We start from the raw sequence: 16,113 nt of genomic DNA on the forward strand, positions 1-16,113 counted from the left end.
AAGAGTGGTTGTAGAGATACCTGTATATAGAAGAACACAAAATTTTCTTCTTCTCTTTTACGTGCGAGTTATATGAATGGTTAGCTAAATTGGCAGATGGTCAAGGTACTTGGAAGATGGATAATCCTATCGTGTGGACTCTAGAGCTAGTAAGGTGCCTGGAAGGATCATAAAACAAGATCATGAAGGTTGTCAATTATTGGATCGATAGTATTTTGGGTGGATTTATTACTAAGTTCGCAATTGATACATCTGTCAGTTATAGAAAAGCTGAACACCGGTTTTTCAAAGGACCAAGAGGTAAGTAACTGAAGTCTCTAAAAACATGGATTAAGATGTTATTGTGTGAGAAACAGGTTATGCCATTAAATTTATGTTTAGACGAGACTTGATGGGAGCTATGCGAAGTGGGAGACCATTCAGAAGAGATCTAGATTCAAGTGCAGAGTACAGTCCTTTATTGGGAGCATCTGATAGCAATGAAGAAAGTAATAATCTGAAGATGGCTCAAGGTGTGCCACAGACAGTAAATTAGGGTATTGTGGAAATACCACATCCATCCACTCCACCTCTGCCACCACCACCTCCACCTCACATACCTATGCCTCCACCTCCACTATTCAGCATGGAGAATACTATAAAGATGCTTATATTCAAGGGTTGGGGATTGAATACCCTGAACAATTCTGGTTTGTAGTAGATGTTGTATGGAAGTCACATCAGATAATGTATGATGACCTGAAGAAGCGCAATTGGTCATAGCATTGCAAGATAAGGTGTTGAGTTGGTATATTAAGTACAGTATGACTCACCCAACTGCGACATTGAAAGATACAAAAGATGCGCTGAATAATGAATTCAAGAAGCCTAAGTCGCAAGCCTAGTCTGTAACTGTGGTCAAAGAAATCAAGTAGAGGGTAAATGAATTTGCATGGGATTTTGATCAAAGGTTAAAATGTCTGCTACAACATGCTAATCTGCAGATCTTGGATGAGAAACACAAGGATTGGTATATTGCTTTGTTGTTACCTCACTTGAGATTACCATTGTCACAACAGAAGCTGGGAACACAGGTGGAAGCACTGGAGATTGCTATGAAGTTGGAGGCGTTGCCTATTTAGGATACAAATCTGGGAGTGCAGCAGATTCAATCGTAGTTGGCTAGCTTGCATATGGAGTTGCAGGATCTCAAAAAGAGGAAAGAGGTCCTAAATGCGACTCACGCGGAAGTATGGTGCTTGTAGTGCAAAGGCCATGGCCACGACAAGGATCATTGCTCGGTGTATCAGAAATACCTAATTGGGGGAGGTCTTTTCCCCTAAAGACGAAGAGTACTGCTGGGACGAGAACCGATGTGGTGCCATGGTGCTCTATCTGCCAGATTACAGGAAAAAATTCAACGGACAATTGCCATGTGTTACAAAAGTTTGTGCAGACTCCCCAACATCTATTTTGCAATTTTTTTAGGTGTGTAGGCCATGATGAGTGCAATTGCCGAAGCTAGAAGTTAATGATGGAAAAAACTCTGACATATAGAGTCTAGGCTGAGACACATCCTCAGCAGGATCAAGGTGCACCTACAACACGTGAAGGATTCCAGGGATGAGGAAGAGGACGAGGGGGAGGAGCTATAAGAGGTTGCGGACGAATCATTTGTTATAATTATGGGGAACTAGGCCACTTTGCGCAGTATTGTCAGAACCCAACACACCCCTCTTGTTAATATTGCCAACATTTTGACCATGTTATAGAAGATTGTCTCGTGCTCATTGCAAAGATGCAAGAGAAGAAGAACTAGCAGCCTGCTCAGAACATCATCAATCTTTCAAATGAGGTATGGGCATTACAAGTTTGCATTGGTACCCTTTAGGATTACTAATGCCCCTACCACCTTCATGTGTTTAATGAAAAGTGTGTTGCATCCTTACTTGGACAAATTTGTGATTGTATTCATTGATGATATTCTAGTATATTCAAAGTCTGAAGAAGAACATGAAAAGAACCTAGCCGCAGTGCTAAAAATACTAAGGGAACACAAGCTTTATGCAAAGCTCAAAAAATGTGATTTGTTTCAATCACAAATACATTATTTAAACACACATCATTTCCAAGGAGGGGATAACAATTGATTTGGAAAATATCAAGGCCATAATGGAGTGGCCAACACCGAAAAACATGAATGAGATTAGATCATTCATGGGGTTGGAAGGCTACTACAAAAGGTTCATAAAAAAATTCTTCAAGACAGGCCACCTAATCACTTCCTTGCAAAAGAAAGGAACGAAATTCGAGTGTACAATTGAATGTGCAACAAGATTTGAAAAGTTGAAACAATTGCTCACTAATGAACCAGTGTTGATATTTGTTGATGCAAACAAAGATTTTATGGTTTGTGTATATTCCTGCATGGAGGGGCTCGATGGAGTCCTGATGTAAGAAAGACATGTAGTTTTCTATGAGTCACAAAAGCCAAATGAACATGAGGTAAACTATGTAACTCATGATTTGGAGTTAGTTTCCATCATCTATGCATTGAAAAGGTGGAGTCATTACCTCTTCAACAAAATAGTTATGCTTATGAAAGATCATGGGGGACTAAAATATTTGTTTGATTAACCGAATTTGAATGCAAGTCAAGCTAGATGGTTGGCCATACTTACCGAGTTTAACCTTGAAATCAAGTACACCAAGGGAAAAGAAAACAAGATTATTGATGCACTCAATAGAAGGATACAATTAAATCACATGGTAGCCATAATATCTTATAGATTGGACCTAGGAGAATGGGTCAAACATGCAGGGAAACATGATGAGAAGTATCATCAGATAAAGGAAAAGCTACAAGAAGATGGTGAGGATGGAAAGGATGAGGAGTATCATCTCACAGATGATGGTCTAGTTAGAGTCGAGAATAGGATTAATGTGCCAAACCATGATGATTTGAAGAGACTCATAATGAGAGTTCCATGCAAAACCATATTTTAGTCACCCGGGATACCAAAAGACTCTCATGGCCATAAAAATGTTTTACTATTGGCCTAATTTGAAAAGCGAAGTAGCTGGTTTTGTTGCTAAATGCATGGAATGCCATCAAGTGAAGGATGAATGTAAACACCCAACAAGTTTATTACAACCCATTCCCATTCCAAAATGTAAGTGGGAAGTGATCTCCATGTATTGTTTGACAAGAACCTCCAGACAACATGATGCAATTATGGTGGTCATTGACAAGTTGAGAAAAGTGGCTCATTTTGTGGCAATCAAATCCACCAATTTAGCTAGTGAGGTGTCTCAAATCTTCCTAAAGGAGATTGTGAGGTTTCATGGATTTCCCAATAAAATAATTTCAGATGGTGATGCCAAGTTCACTTCAAGGTTCTAGAAGGAACTATTTGCAGGTTTGGGGACTAAATTGTCCTTTAGTACAACTTATCATCCACAGACAGATAGACAAACAAAGATTAAAAATAAAATCCTTGAAGACATGTTGAGGATGTATGTGATGCGCCAACCAAAGAAGTGGGAAGAGTATCTTCCACTTGTAGAGTTTGCATACAACAATGGATACCAAGAATCTCTAAAGATGAGGTTGTTCGAGGCACATTATGGAAGGAGTTGCAATACTTCTATAAGCTAGAGTGACCAAGTGAACATGGTCTTTATTAGGCCTAATATGCTAAAAGATATGGAGAAACAAATGTAGATTATTAGGTAGAACTAAGATTGTACATGACAGGGAGAAAATCTATTCGAATAAGCATAGGGTGCATAAGGAGTTCTAAGTTGGAGAACATGTCTACTTGAGAATTATACCCAAGAAAAGTTCCTTGAAGATTGGGTCATGTGCCAAGCTAGCACCATGATTTTGTGGCCCATTTGAAGTGGTCGAAAGGATTGGTCCAGTGGCCTATAAGATGGCCTTGCCTCCATTAATTAGAGTACACAATGTTTTCCATGTTTTATTGCTTAAAATATATATAGATAATGATAATCATGTAATTGATTGGTTTGTGTTACATGTAGAACCAAATGGAGAGTTCCAATCAGAACCTCTATGCATCTTGAATCAAAGAAACTCAAATTCTGGAATCGAGTAATATAGCAAGTCAAAGTGCAGTGGATGCACTTTGGGCTAGAGGAAGTCACATGGGAAATGACTGGCTTGATGCAGGAAACATATTCTTTCTTATTTGTTGAGTAAAGCAAATGTAAATACATTGTAAATGTTGTACATAGCTGTGTACATAAATCTCCCTAAACAACAAGGTTTGGTCTAAGGCATGTTTTGTTATATATGGATATTGAACACCGAGGACAATGTTCTCTCCAAGGGGGAGGGGACTGTGATATCCCTTGGTTAATATTTCTGTCATTGTAAATAATTGTAATTAATCGGCTGAGATAGGAACATAAAATTCCATTGCTTGACGTATGAGATTGCTTGAGGGGATGGTTGTTTTAAATACCTTTATTAGTTGGTTGAGTAGTTTTAAATGGTTTCAGTATGCCATAAAATAACTAAAATAAATGAGGACAGGTCCAAGTGTCCTTTAGCTCCAACTCTAAGCAAGGAAGAGGACAAAACATTAAATGCAACATGGGTTGTGTTTTCCAAGGAGGTCGATTGTTGTGAAAATTGTGGAGAACGATGAGAAGTTAGTCTGTTGGAAAAAGAAGGAGGACCTTCTTACCTGGATTCATTCATACACACATTCTCTCATGCACGCGCATGAGAACATGCATAGAGAATGAGCTTCCCGGGGCATGCAGAAGCAGTGGAAGAGCGTAGAGAAGGAAACATTTAGAATTTTTGTTGCTAAGCACTGGAGGAAATTTAAAAACTAGATGAAGAACCCCCATAGAGGCTGGCTAGGTGAACAACATCATACAGAGTAGTGGTTTTCCTGAAAGGCTAAAGAACCCACTGGAAGTATATGGATTGATGAACCTAATGGATTGGGAAGAGTCACACAGGTGCTTGTGAGGGCTGAAGAACCCCCAGGAGTTGGCTTGGGGCTGAAGCTTTGGTGCTTAACTCACTGATGAAGCACCTAGAGAGTGAATTATTTACCCATAAAAACTTAACCATTGATGAACCTTCCTTATTGTGGTCTCTCTTCTCTTAAAAGTGAGTTGGAGTTCTTTGCACTATGGCATGTTGGAATGAATGTGATTATGCTTGAAATGTTTGAATATAATGTGTGTAACTGGTGGATGAAGGCAGTGTTCCCTTGTGGTATCCTATTTCATATACTCTGTTGTTACAATTCCTCAAAATCACTCCACCTCAAGCGTTTGAATCTTGCTCCGAGGTGACAACTGCAAGAAATACTTGACTGCAACTTATCTATGGTTGGGTAGTGAGTTACAGTTTTGATCTTAGTTGCTAGACCTTTCAATTTATAAGATAAGTGAAACTCAAGCTCTTGTAATTAAATTTCTAAAATATGTTCATTGTGTTGGTTACAAGCCTGTAATGATGTTAATCTAATGCTCAAGTGTGTGGTTTATGCCTATGAATTGAATTGGGAATGAGATTTCATGTCTACCTATGGATGGTTAATTCCTTTAGGAATTTTGGGCATTGTATGGTTTCATGAGTTTATTATACATTTATTATTAAACCAAGAGACTAGTAAATATCTAAGTTAATATGGGTTGATTCCTACCAATTATTATCAACTTAAGAGGTTTACAGGCCTCTGAGTTGTTGTGAATTAATAATTGGTTAAGGGCCTCAGTGAAAATGAATGGGCCAATCCCTGTCCTATTTATTGTAACACTTAAATAAATTGGCTCTTAAGTTTCATTCCATTATATGCATGTACAATGGTCAAATGGACCAAATGGAGCCCTGTTAGAATCTCAGGAGGGATAACTCCAAAGTGGGCTATGTAAAACCTTGAGTGCATTGGGCTAAGCCCAGAGTCAGGCCCAAGTGCCCATAAAAACCACTGAGTCCAAACCTCTGTGTGTTATAGGCAAAGAGGCAAGTGGGACTAAGCCTTGATACTTCAAAAGGGTCGAGTACTGAATTATGTCGATTCGGGTCCTACATATCCACTGTGATGAACCCTAAATCCTGATCTTTTCTTATTGTACGAAACTTTCAATTACCCAAGGAAAGTCTTTCGGAACATGTCAACCTCCTCCATTGGTCTCATAAACTAAGGTGTTGGGTCCACTCTTCCACATCAACTCAACACTAAGTCACCATGTTGATTCCCTTTGTTGTAGACCTTTGTACCTCCTGGGCAGACAAAACCCAGGGAACGGGAATAGTTCCTATCAACGAACGATCCTGGCCTCTATTATTTGATGACCCTGGCTTTGCTACTCCTTCGATCACCTAGGAAAACTCAACAATCATGCCATGTACAAGTGGACCCACTCTCTATGGTTTTTATGGGGCATTCCTTCTTGGTCTTCCACGTGACATAAGAGCCCCATCATCTTGGCCTGTTCGTTGGGACACACTATTTATTTCTCCTAAGGATCTCCCTTCTAAGATGACATAAGTGCTTGTGACTAAGAATGTGTGGGCCCCATTTCCTCTTGGTTTCTATTCTCATCGCTTTCCTGTAGTCGACTTGGCTCACACGCCACTCCCTCTCGACTTCATGTCACCTTGACAGTTTTGGACAAAGGGCATAAAGGAATGTCTGGGATTGAATTCTCAGGGTTAGGTGGCAAGGGTGGCTCGCATGACTCATACACGTGCCTCACACGACTCATACACGAACACCCTTATATTATAATGTATGCTTGCAAGCCATGCACACAGAAGGTTGTGACCTAACATGTTCAAATCGACAACTGCCAGGGGGCTCATGACATGGACAACCACAAGGGCACTATGAGGGAGCCACGTGGTAGGCCCAATGTCATGACATTATTTAATTAGCCATGACTTTAATTAGCCTTACCTTTTGAGCAGGGAGTCAAATTGGAACAAAGGATATACCATTGGTATCAGCAAATTATTAATGATAGGGATTTTTTTAATTATATTTAACCAACAAATTACATTATAACAAATAATTTGCCGATCAACATAAGAGACGACTAACACTAACCTAACCGTTTCAAACTCAACCCTAAAAGTCATACCAACGATAACTTTGCTGACACACCACTAATTCCTCAACTTCATCTAAAAGTCATACCTACAATAACTTGGTTGACACACCACTAATTCTAGTGCAATCCATTGTAGCTATCAGGGTACTAACCAGATTGGGTGGGTGACATCTTTGATCCATTCTTTATTCACTCTCATTTTACCCTTTACGGTTGTTGGGGTTATGACGTATTTAGAGGTGGCAAATTTGTCAGGACGTCAGAAATTTTTTTTTTTTTTTCAAAATATGTGAGTTTGAATTTTATTTTTGAAAAGTGAAACAGATTCAAAGCTATCAAAAATCTCTAATGCACTTAAAATTTTAAAACTTAATAACTATAACCTAAATTTCTATATAATTTTATTAAAATATTACCAAAATTTCTATTATTTTCTAAACAAATTTTAAACCTCATTACGTTGATCTTTTTGGTTTTTACCACATTCATCACACATTCAGGTTCATTTTGGTTTTTACTACATTCATCACACATTTAGATTCAGGATTTTACTTACCTTCGGTGTTTCCCCTCCTTTTTGTGCTTCTACATCCGTTAGAATGCATAATTACTTGACGTTGACGTCGACATTGACGCCTCCTCCAGCAGCGTGGTCTTATATTTGATGCAGTCAACAACGCCCAACGGATCCTGTTGGGTGACCAGTGTGTCAGCAGCACCACCTTCCGTCCGTTATGTTCTATTAGTACACATCTTTTCTTACCACTGCATATTAGTACACATCTTTTCTTACCACTGCACATTCGCTGTAGTCTAATTCGTCTGAGGAATTGCTTAAAAAGTTATAAAAATATTTGGCAAGGATTTTTGTAAATCTAAATTATAGTTGTTAAATTTCAAAATTTTAGGTGTTTTAATTGTTTTTGATGATGCTGAATCCCAAAAAATAGGAACTTGAAAAACTAAAAGCCCGTATGTAATTATGCATGTAGGTTACTGCCCCTACAAAACTTTTTGAAATCTTTTACCCAAATTCCAACCATTTTTAATCATCCAAACAATTCCTCCAGCCCCAATCAACGACTCCTTTCATATATATTTATATTATTTACATAAAAGTTTACTAATCTATCTTTCATATTCCCCATGTTAAATTGAATTATAATCTGAAAACTTAAAGATAATTTAAAATTATTTTAATATTTTTACCAAGTGGCCAGACCATATATTCCATGTGTTTCACGTTTTCTTCGACCCCCTCATAAACCGAACTTCGTCAGGGCTAGTACACCTACTCAAAACAAAGTACTGTGGGGTTTGGTTGGTAATAATTTTATAATTCAAAGACAAAGGAAGAGCATATGCCTCGCTCATGTTCCTGATATCTGACCGAAGAATCCAGCGAATATACTCCTTATTTTGGTGGTTAGAAATGGCATTTTCCTTTAGATGCAAGTACCCATTTTAATCTGAGATTGCATTGCGACTTCACCCATTTTGATTTGAGATTGCTAAATTAATTTTGGTGGTTGAAATGGTAATTTCTTTTAAATGCAAGTACCTATTTTAATAAAAAATTGCATTGTGAATTCATCCATTTTGATTTGAGACTGTATTTAGGAATGGAAAACATATACATTTTGATTTGAGATTGTATTTAAGAAATGAAAACATATAAAATTATAATTTTAAGCCTCATAAATTTTACGCATAGATTTTATATTTTTAAGAAATATTAAAAAAATAAATAAATATAATTTAATTATTCAAGATTTTGAACATTTTTTAAATATATTGTAACATTTTTATGCCTAGAATGACTTAAATGAGCAAATGGACATAGTGTAACAATAAATTATCATGAATGAAAGAACAAAGAAATTAGAAAGCTAACTACAAAAATAAGGACAGAAAATAATTAAGCAAGAAGAAATCTTATGGAAATAAAAATCAAGGATGTAATCATTGAAAGGAGGAGAAAAGAACATTTTTTTTTCCATAAGTAAATGGTCTAATATAGGCTAGAAGCACATGCGGATGTTGAGAACTAACATACTTCTATAAATCTTTGGTCATTGAGCCCCAAAGGGATAGAAGGATAACTATACAAAGGATGATATTACACATTCCTTAATAGTCACCTCAAAGCACAATGCAACAATACTAAAGGAAATCACTATTCAAGAAGTTGAGTAAGCAAAATTGGAAAAGCGAAATGGTAAATCACGAGGCTAATATGGCTTTATTGATTTCTGCCATGTTTATTGGCCTATTCTCAAGCATGACATCTTAGTATTAGTTGAGTCATGTATAATAGCCTAGTGCTCCTTACCCTCAATGCTCTCATTCTAGTCCCCAAAGAACACAAGGTTTCTAATCTTAGCAAGCTCCAAACCATTGCACTTTGTAATGTCATTTTCAAAATCATAACCAAGATTATCGTTAATAAGCTCAAACCTCTCCTCCAAACCTTATCTCTCTGGAGCGATCAGGATATGTTGAAGGTAGACATATTCTTGAAAACATAATTTTGATCCATGAATTAATTCACTCTCTCAAAACCTTTAAATCTCCTAAAATGCGTATTAAGCAAGGCATGCCTAAGGCTTTTGATAAGCTAAGATGGAAATTCACCTTCCATATCGTCCTTGCCTTTGGTTTTCCAAAAATATGGATCACATGGACCCTCTACTTAACCTCTAAATATTTTTTCTCCATCCTTGTCAATGGCTCACCCTCCTCTACTTTCACTCCTTATGGATTCAAGAAAGTTGATCCTCTCTCTCCATTCCTTTTTATACTCATGATTGACGGACTAAGAAGAGAAATCAAGGCAGAAACAACCACTAATAAAATCAAAGCAAACTCATCGACAATTTGTTGATGGAATTATGTTAATGGGCATACAAACAATAAGATAAGATCAAGTAATCAAATGAGTGTTGGGAGACTTCATGGTAGCTTCAGACATGAGCATCAATAAAATTAAGTCACAACTCTTCTTTTTCAATACCACTTAAATCAACATTTACAGGATTTTGGGATTCTAGAGGAGTTCCCTTCTATCCAAATATTTAGGATCCCCACTTAATGTGAATTTGCTCTATCAAACCTCATGGGAGCAACTTCTCACAAAATGGAAAGAAAAAAGTTGAACTTTTCCTTCTCTTAACATCACAAGTTTACTCACTCTTCTAAAGCAAGTTCTCCAAGTGATTCCACTCTATCTTTTTTCTACATTGGATAAGCCCAAAGTTTTGATTTAAAATTTTCAAATATTTAGTGCTCATTCCTTTAGGGAGGAGCCAAAAAGGAGAAAAAATGAGCTCTCAAAGCTTGGGACAAAATTTTCATGCCTAAGGAAGATGGCGAACTGTGACTTCATGGTCTAGAAACTCTAAGTGCAATTATGGGGGAAAATATTGGTGGAGATGGATTCAAAATAAAAAGAAATATGAAACAAAATTTGGACGATGAAATACACTATAAATATCAATGAAAAAGATTGGTAAGAATGAAAGGAACAATAGTAGGATCATAGATCCATAATTTTACTTGGACAAATAGAAATTTATCCAAGAACATTATTTTTGGGAAAATTCAGAACTGTGGACATAATGTATTTTTTTGGGACTAATGGAAACATATGCTTAAGCTTCACAATAGAGTTTATTTACAACCTTATAAAACTCAACTAATATCCTAAGGAAAATAAAGATTAATCAATATTGGACAACACAATCAGAGCACCCAAAAAGGAGAACATGGAGTAATAATAATGAAGGGGAGCCACTCCTGGAAGGATATACTTGGGAGATATTTTGGAATGAGATAAACAGCAAGAAAATTACAAAATTAGAGGAAGAATATAAATTAATATGGGGATACAAAATTAAAGGGAACTATAATATAAAAGAAGTGTATAAACTAGCCAAGAAAATCCCAAATTAGCCCAGTATGGAACAAAGTATATAAGAAAAACCCGTGGGCAAAGGTATCTGTCTTCATTTATCTACTTAGCGATGGTATAACTTCAATCTTCAGCATCACAATCCTGGTGAATCTTCTGCCAACTCACCTAGCCAATTTACCTTAATGAGTTTTCCATATTTTTGATGAGCTACAACTGACTTCTTGACCATAACGTGCTAAATCACAACTAACTACTCTCTCACAACTAACTGATCCATATACTTGGAGAGTGTGATATTGATATCCGCATCTTTCTATTACATTAGGATCTTTACGACTTTGGTGCACATCTACGCGGTGTGTCAGCAATCTACATGGTATGCCTATACACTCCTATGTTATGCGAGTCATTCTCTATTTCCTCCTTACCACACAATTTCTCCATATTTAGCCAAATTTTCAAAAAAAACTCCTTTTTCCACCTTGGCCCCAACAGAGGACATTCAGGATCCTTGAAGACATACCATAAGATCAAGAAATATCTTTTTGGAGAGGTATTAAAGTAGATTTGCAATATTTTATGACTAAATGTGTAGTATGTCAAAAAAATAAGACAATCAAGATCCCAAGGTTCCTTCAACCATTATCCATACCAAGGCAACATTAGGAAGAAGTTTCACCAGATTTTATTACAGTTTTACCCAAATATGAAGGAAAAAGTGTCATCATCGTAGTGATATATCGAATGACAAAGAATGCCCATTTTTCTCTCTTTCTTGTCCTTTTAAAGAAATTACAATGGAAAAATAATTCATGGAAAAAATCCAAAAGCTACATGGAATACCAAAGATAATTGTAAGTGCTAAAGATGCAATTTCATTGGAAAATTTTGGGATAAATTATTTTCTCTTTTGGATATTCAATTGGCTCACAAACCATCTTACCATCCTTAATCTAATGGGAAAACTAAGATTGTCAATAAAGTTTTAGAAGGATATATACATTGCTTTGCATTTGGTAAATAGACACAATAGGTTGAATGGTTTCCCTTGGAAAAATGGTTGTACAACACATCCTTCCATACTTGATAAAAAATGTCACCATTTATGGAACTTTACGGATATCATCCTCCATCCATCACATCGCCCTTGAAAGGGACTATAAAGGCTCAAGCAGTAGAGGACTACACATGACACCGACAAGAGGTTCTCAAACTATTGAAGGACAACTTAGTTGCAGAAAAAAATAGGATGAAACAACAAGCATATCAACCGAATTTGGGATGGGACACCTTCCCTTTCCCTTTCCTCGCCTTACTCGTTAAGGCTAGATTTTCCTCATCATCTTGCTTCGATGAGGATCCATCTCTGGTGCTTCTTCTTATTTCCTCCTGCATCAGATCCGACCAAAGTTGTTCCCAAACTGGTAGTTTTTCTCTTCCATTAACCAAGTCTTGGTAGTTATGCCAGCTCTTAGGAAGACCAAGGAGTGCAAGGCTCACCATCTCATCATCAGCGGTCGTGATCCCTACGCTTCCAAGCTCATCCCTGCAGGCGGTGAGCTTGTTCAGATATGTAGAGATCGTGTCGCCCTTTTTACACTTGATCTTACGAAGCTTGTCTTTTAGCACCAGCTTCCTCTGATTGTTGCTATTCTGATATAGATATTCAATGTTTTCCACATTGAAAATGGTGTCTCCTTCCCATGGAGGCTCGAGACAATGTGGTCTCGAACTCCCTCTAGGAGGATCCTCCTTGCTCTAGCCACACATTTCTTCCATTCCGCCAGTTGAGTAGCATCAGTCGGCTTGGGGACTTCTTGATTAATGAAGTCCTTTCGGCTATTATACTCTAATACTGCTTCCATGTGATCCTTCCAGGCTATATAATTCAAGTTGCCATCAAGGGCATACTCGAGTCTTAAACCACTGAATGCCATTGGTGAAATTGAGATGTGATAAGAACCTGATTTCTATATTTAGGAACCACAAACTTCAAACTTCTCCCTTCTTGTACACTGTTCTTCTCCTTTGATCACCTTTGCTCTGATACCATGTAGAAATTCCCACTGTAGATCAACAAATTATGCAATAGAGTAAGGCAAAATACAAGATCTACTTCTACAACAAACTTTGCGGAAGCTTAATCGAATTGAGCAAGATCAATGAGAACACATATACCTGAGAATGAGAAATCAATCACACATAACATAGAAGAAATAACCTGGGGAAAGCCTCAGCCTAAAACCCCAATCTCTGTATTATCATACAAGTGGAAATTTTGTTCAAGTTACAAAAAGAATCAGCTCACAAGCTATATTGCTCTCTCTGCAATCATACATCTCACAGACTGAATAGACATTGTATATGTCCTCCTCAAGCCCTCCAAGCCTCCTATTTCCTTGCACAGTTTTTCTTGGGGTCCAGTGAAGCCACATGTGTGAATTGGCCTCATCACACTCACAAAACCTGAAGAAGTAACTGCGCAATCCTCAAGGAAAGAATTCCTTCTGCATGCAAGAGATATTCACAATGGAATATTCTAGCAACCGATAGTACATTGCCCCTCCATCTGATCTCAACTGGGTCTCTATTTGAACTGACATGCATGAGTTATTTATGAGAGAATATTCAATTATCTGAAGTGCAGTAGTTACATGCATGCATGCATTAACTAACTGAACTCACAATTAATTCGATAAACTATTTGAATTAATCTAACTGGACTTGACTTAGTTAACTAAGTCAACTAATTACAACTCAATATTACAGCTCATCCTTATCTCTTTAACTAATGGATAAATTCCCCAATTAATGGAGAAACTGTTGCATGTCCCCACATAGAATTCATGTTTGATTTTCTACAACTAATTAACTCATGGTGAATTAATTAATTGTTTTACAAATAGCTGCTAAGATCAAATTCGAATTTTTACTTCTCTATTTTAGTTTAGGGACTTACTAAAATAGGAAGGTATCCCGAAATGCTATTTATAGAAGTACTAAATTTATCACTTCTATATTTATCATTTCTTGTTTCTATTTTCAACACAGGTTTGAAGAAGAACTTGGTTTCTATTGCCATGTTGGAGGACTACAGCTACGATGTGATATTTAGTAAGGGAAAGGCTTTCCTTTGTTACATAGCCTCAATACAGGTGAAGCGGACCAGGGTTCGGGTGAAGAACCTCTACAAATTGGATGTAGAAGGTTGCGCTGCTTTGAGCACTAAAGAAGAGAAGGTGCAAAGCTGAGACATTGGTGAGTTGTGGCATAGAATATTGGGTCACTTAAACCACGGAGCCTTGAAGATCATGTAGAAAATTTTCACAGGACTTTCCAAGGGTACATTAGAGTAGAGAGACACATGCAAAGGGTGTACATTGGAGAAGTACACCAAAGCTTCTTTTCATGATAAAGAAAGTCGAGCGCAAGCGATCCTTGATCGAGTTTACTCATATGTTTGTGGATTGTTCTTGAAAACATCCACAACCAAGCACAAGTATTATGTAATATTTGTTGATGATTTTTCCCATAAGTGCTGGATTTTATTCATGCAGAAGAAATATCAGATGTTCGCTAAATTTTCTGAATTTAAAGCAATTGTCAAGAAAGATATTGGTAGGAAAATTAAAGCTATGAGAAGTTATAACAATGGAGAATATGTGTCGAATGAATTCAAGAACTTCTATGCATTTGAAGGCATTTGACGAGAGTTAATAACACCTCATAACCCACAATAGAAAAAAAAGTATTGTGGGAACAACACAGACGATGTTACATGATCAGGGCCTATCGTTGCACTTATGGGCTAAAGCATGCAACACAATTGTTTATTTGCAGAATAGAATTCCTCATCGAATTCTCGAGATGGTTACACAAGAAGGAGATTTTTCAGGTAAGAAATCATATGTGCCACACTTTAGGATCTTTGGTTCATCAGTCTACTGTCATGTTACCAAGGATTCGCAGAAAAATCTAGAGCCAACAACCGAGTTGGGCATATTTATGGGGTACATTGACACACCTCACAACTATCGGGTGTACCTTCCATCCAACATCATGACAATTGTTCGTAGAGATGTGAATTTCGATGAAGAGAAGGCCATGAGATATTCCCTTGAGAGGGAGCTTCAATTACATGCAGATGAATAGCTTTTAGCTCCAAAAGAGGAACCTCAAGATGATGTGGAGAAGCCACATGCATAGGAGAAGAGAGTGGAAACACCCACTCAAGCAAATAATTCCAAATATGGAAGAAAGTGCACTAGAGAGGCTAACAAATTGATGCATGATGCTAGAGAGAATGTGGGAGAACCCACATCACAATGCAGGCAAAGGAGGTCACCATATCGGTACAATGGATACATGGCTCTAATGAGTGAGAGTGTAGAGATTGAGCCATCCTCATTCGAGGAAGAAATGTAGCAACCCATATGGGTTGATGCCACGGTTGAAAAGTATGACTCCATTATCATAAATAGTGCTTGGGAAGTGGTCCCAAAACTAATAGACAAGTCAGTGGCAACTTCCAGATGGATTTATAAAGTAAGGCAAGAAAAAAATGGGAGCCTAGAGAAACACAAGGCTAGATTTGTGGCCAGAGGGTTCTCTTAAGGGGAGGGAATTGATTATGATGAGAACTTTGCTCCTATAGCAAGGTACTCATCAATCAGATCTATTCTAGCATTATCGGCATAGATGGGATGGAAGATACGTCAGATGGATGTAAAGACAACATTCATCAACTTTATGATTGATGAAGAGGTGTATATTGAGCAGGAAAAAGGGTTTGAGACCTTCAATAGAGAGTCACAGGTGTGTAGATTCAAGTGAGCGTCGTATGGAGTAAAACAAGCACCCCATTCTTGGTACACTAGGATTGACAAATATTTCACCGGGTTGGGCTTCACCAAAAGTGAAGTATATGTGAACCTTTACCATGTTGTGGTTGAAGGTAAATTGTTGATTATAGTATTTTATGTCGATGATTTGATTCTGACAGGTGATGAGAAGCTAATAAAATCATGCAAAGAGGATCTTACAAGAGAGTTCGAGATGAAGGACCTAGGGCTCATGCATTAATTTCTTGGTATGGAAGTATGCCAACAAGATACTGAAGA

Source organism: Pinus tabuliformis, chromosome 6 (genome assembly GCF_031772625.1).
Source record: "Pinus tabuliformis cultivar Carrire ecotype Pingquan chromosome 6, CPIR1, whole genome shotgun sequence".
Classification (NCBI taxonomy): domain Eukaryota; kingdom Viridiplantae; phylum Streptophyta; class Pinopsida; order Pinales; family Pinaceae; genus Pinus; species Pinus tabuliformis.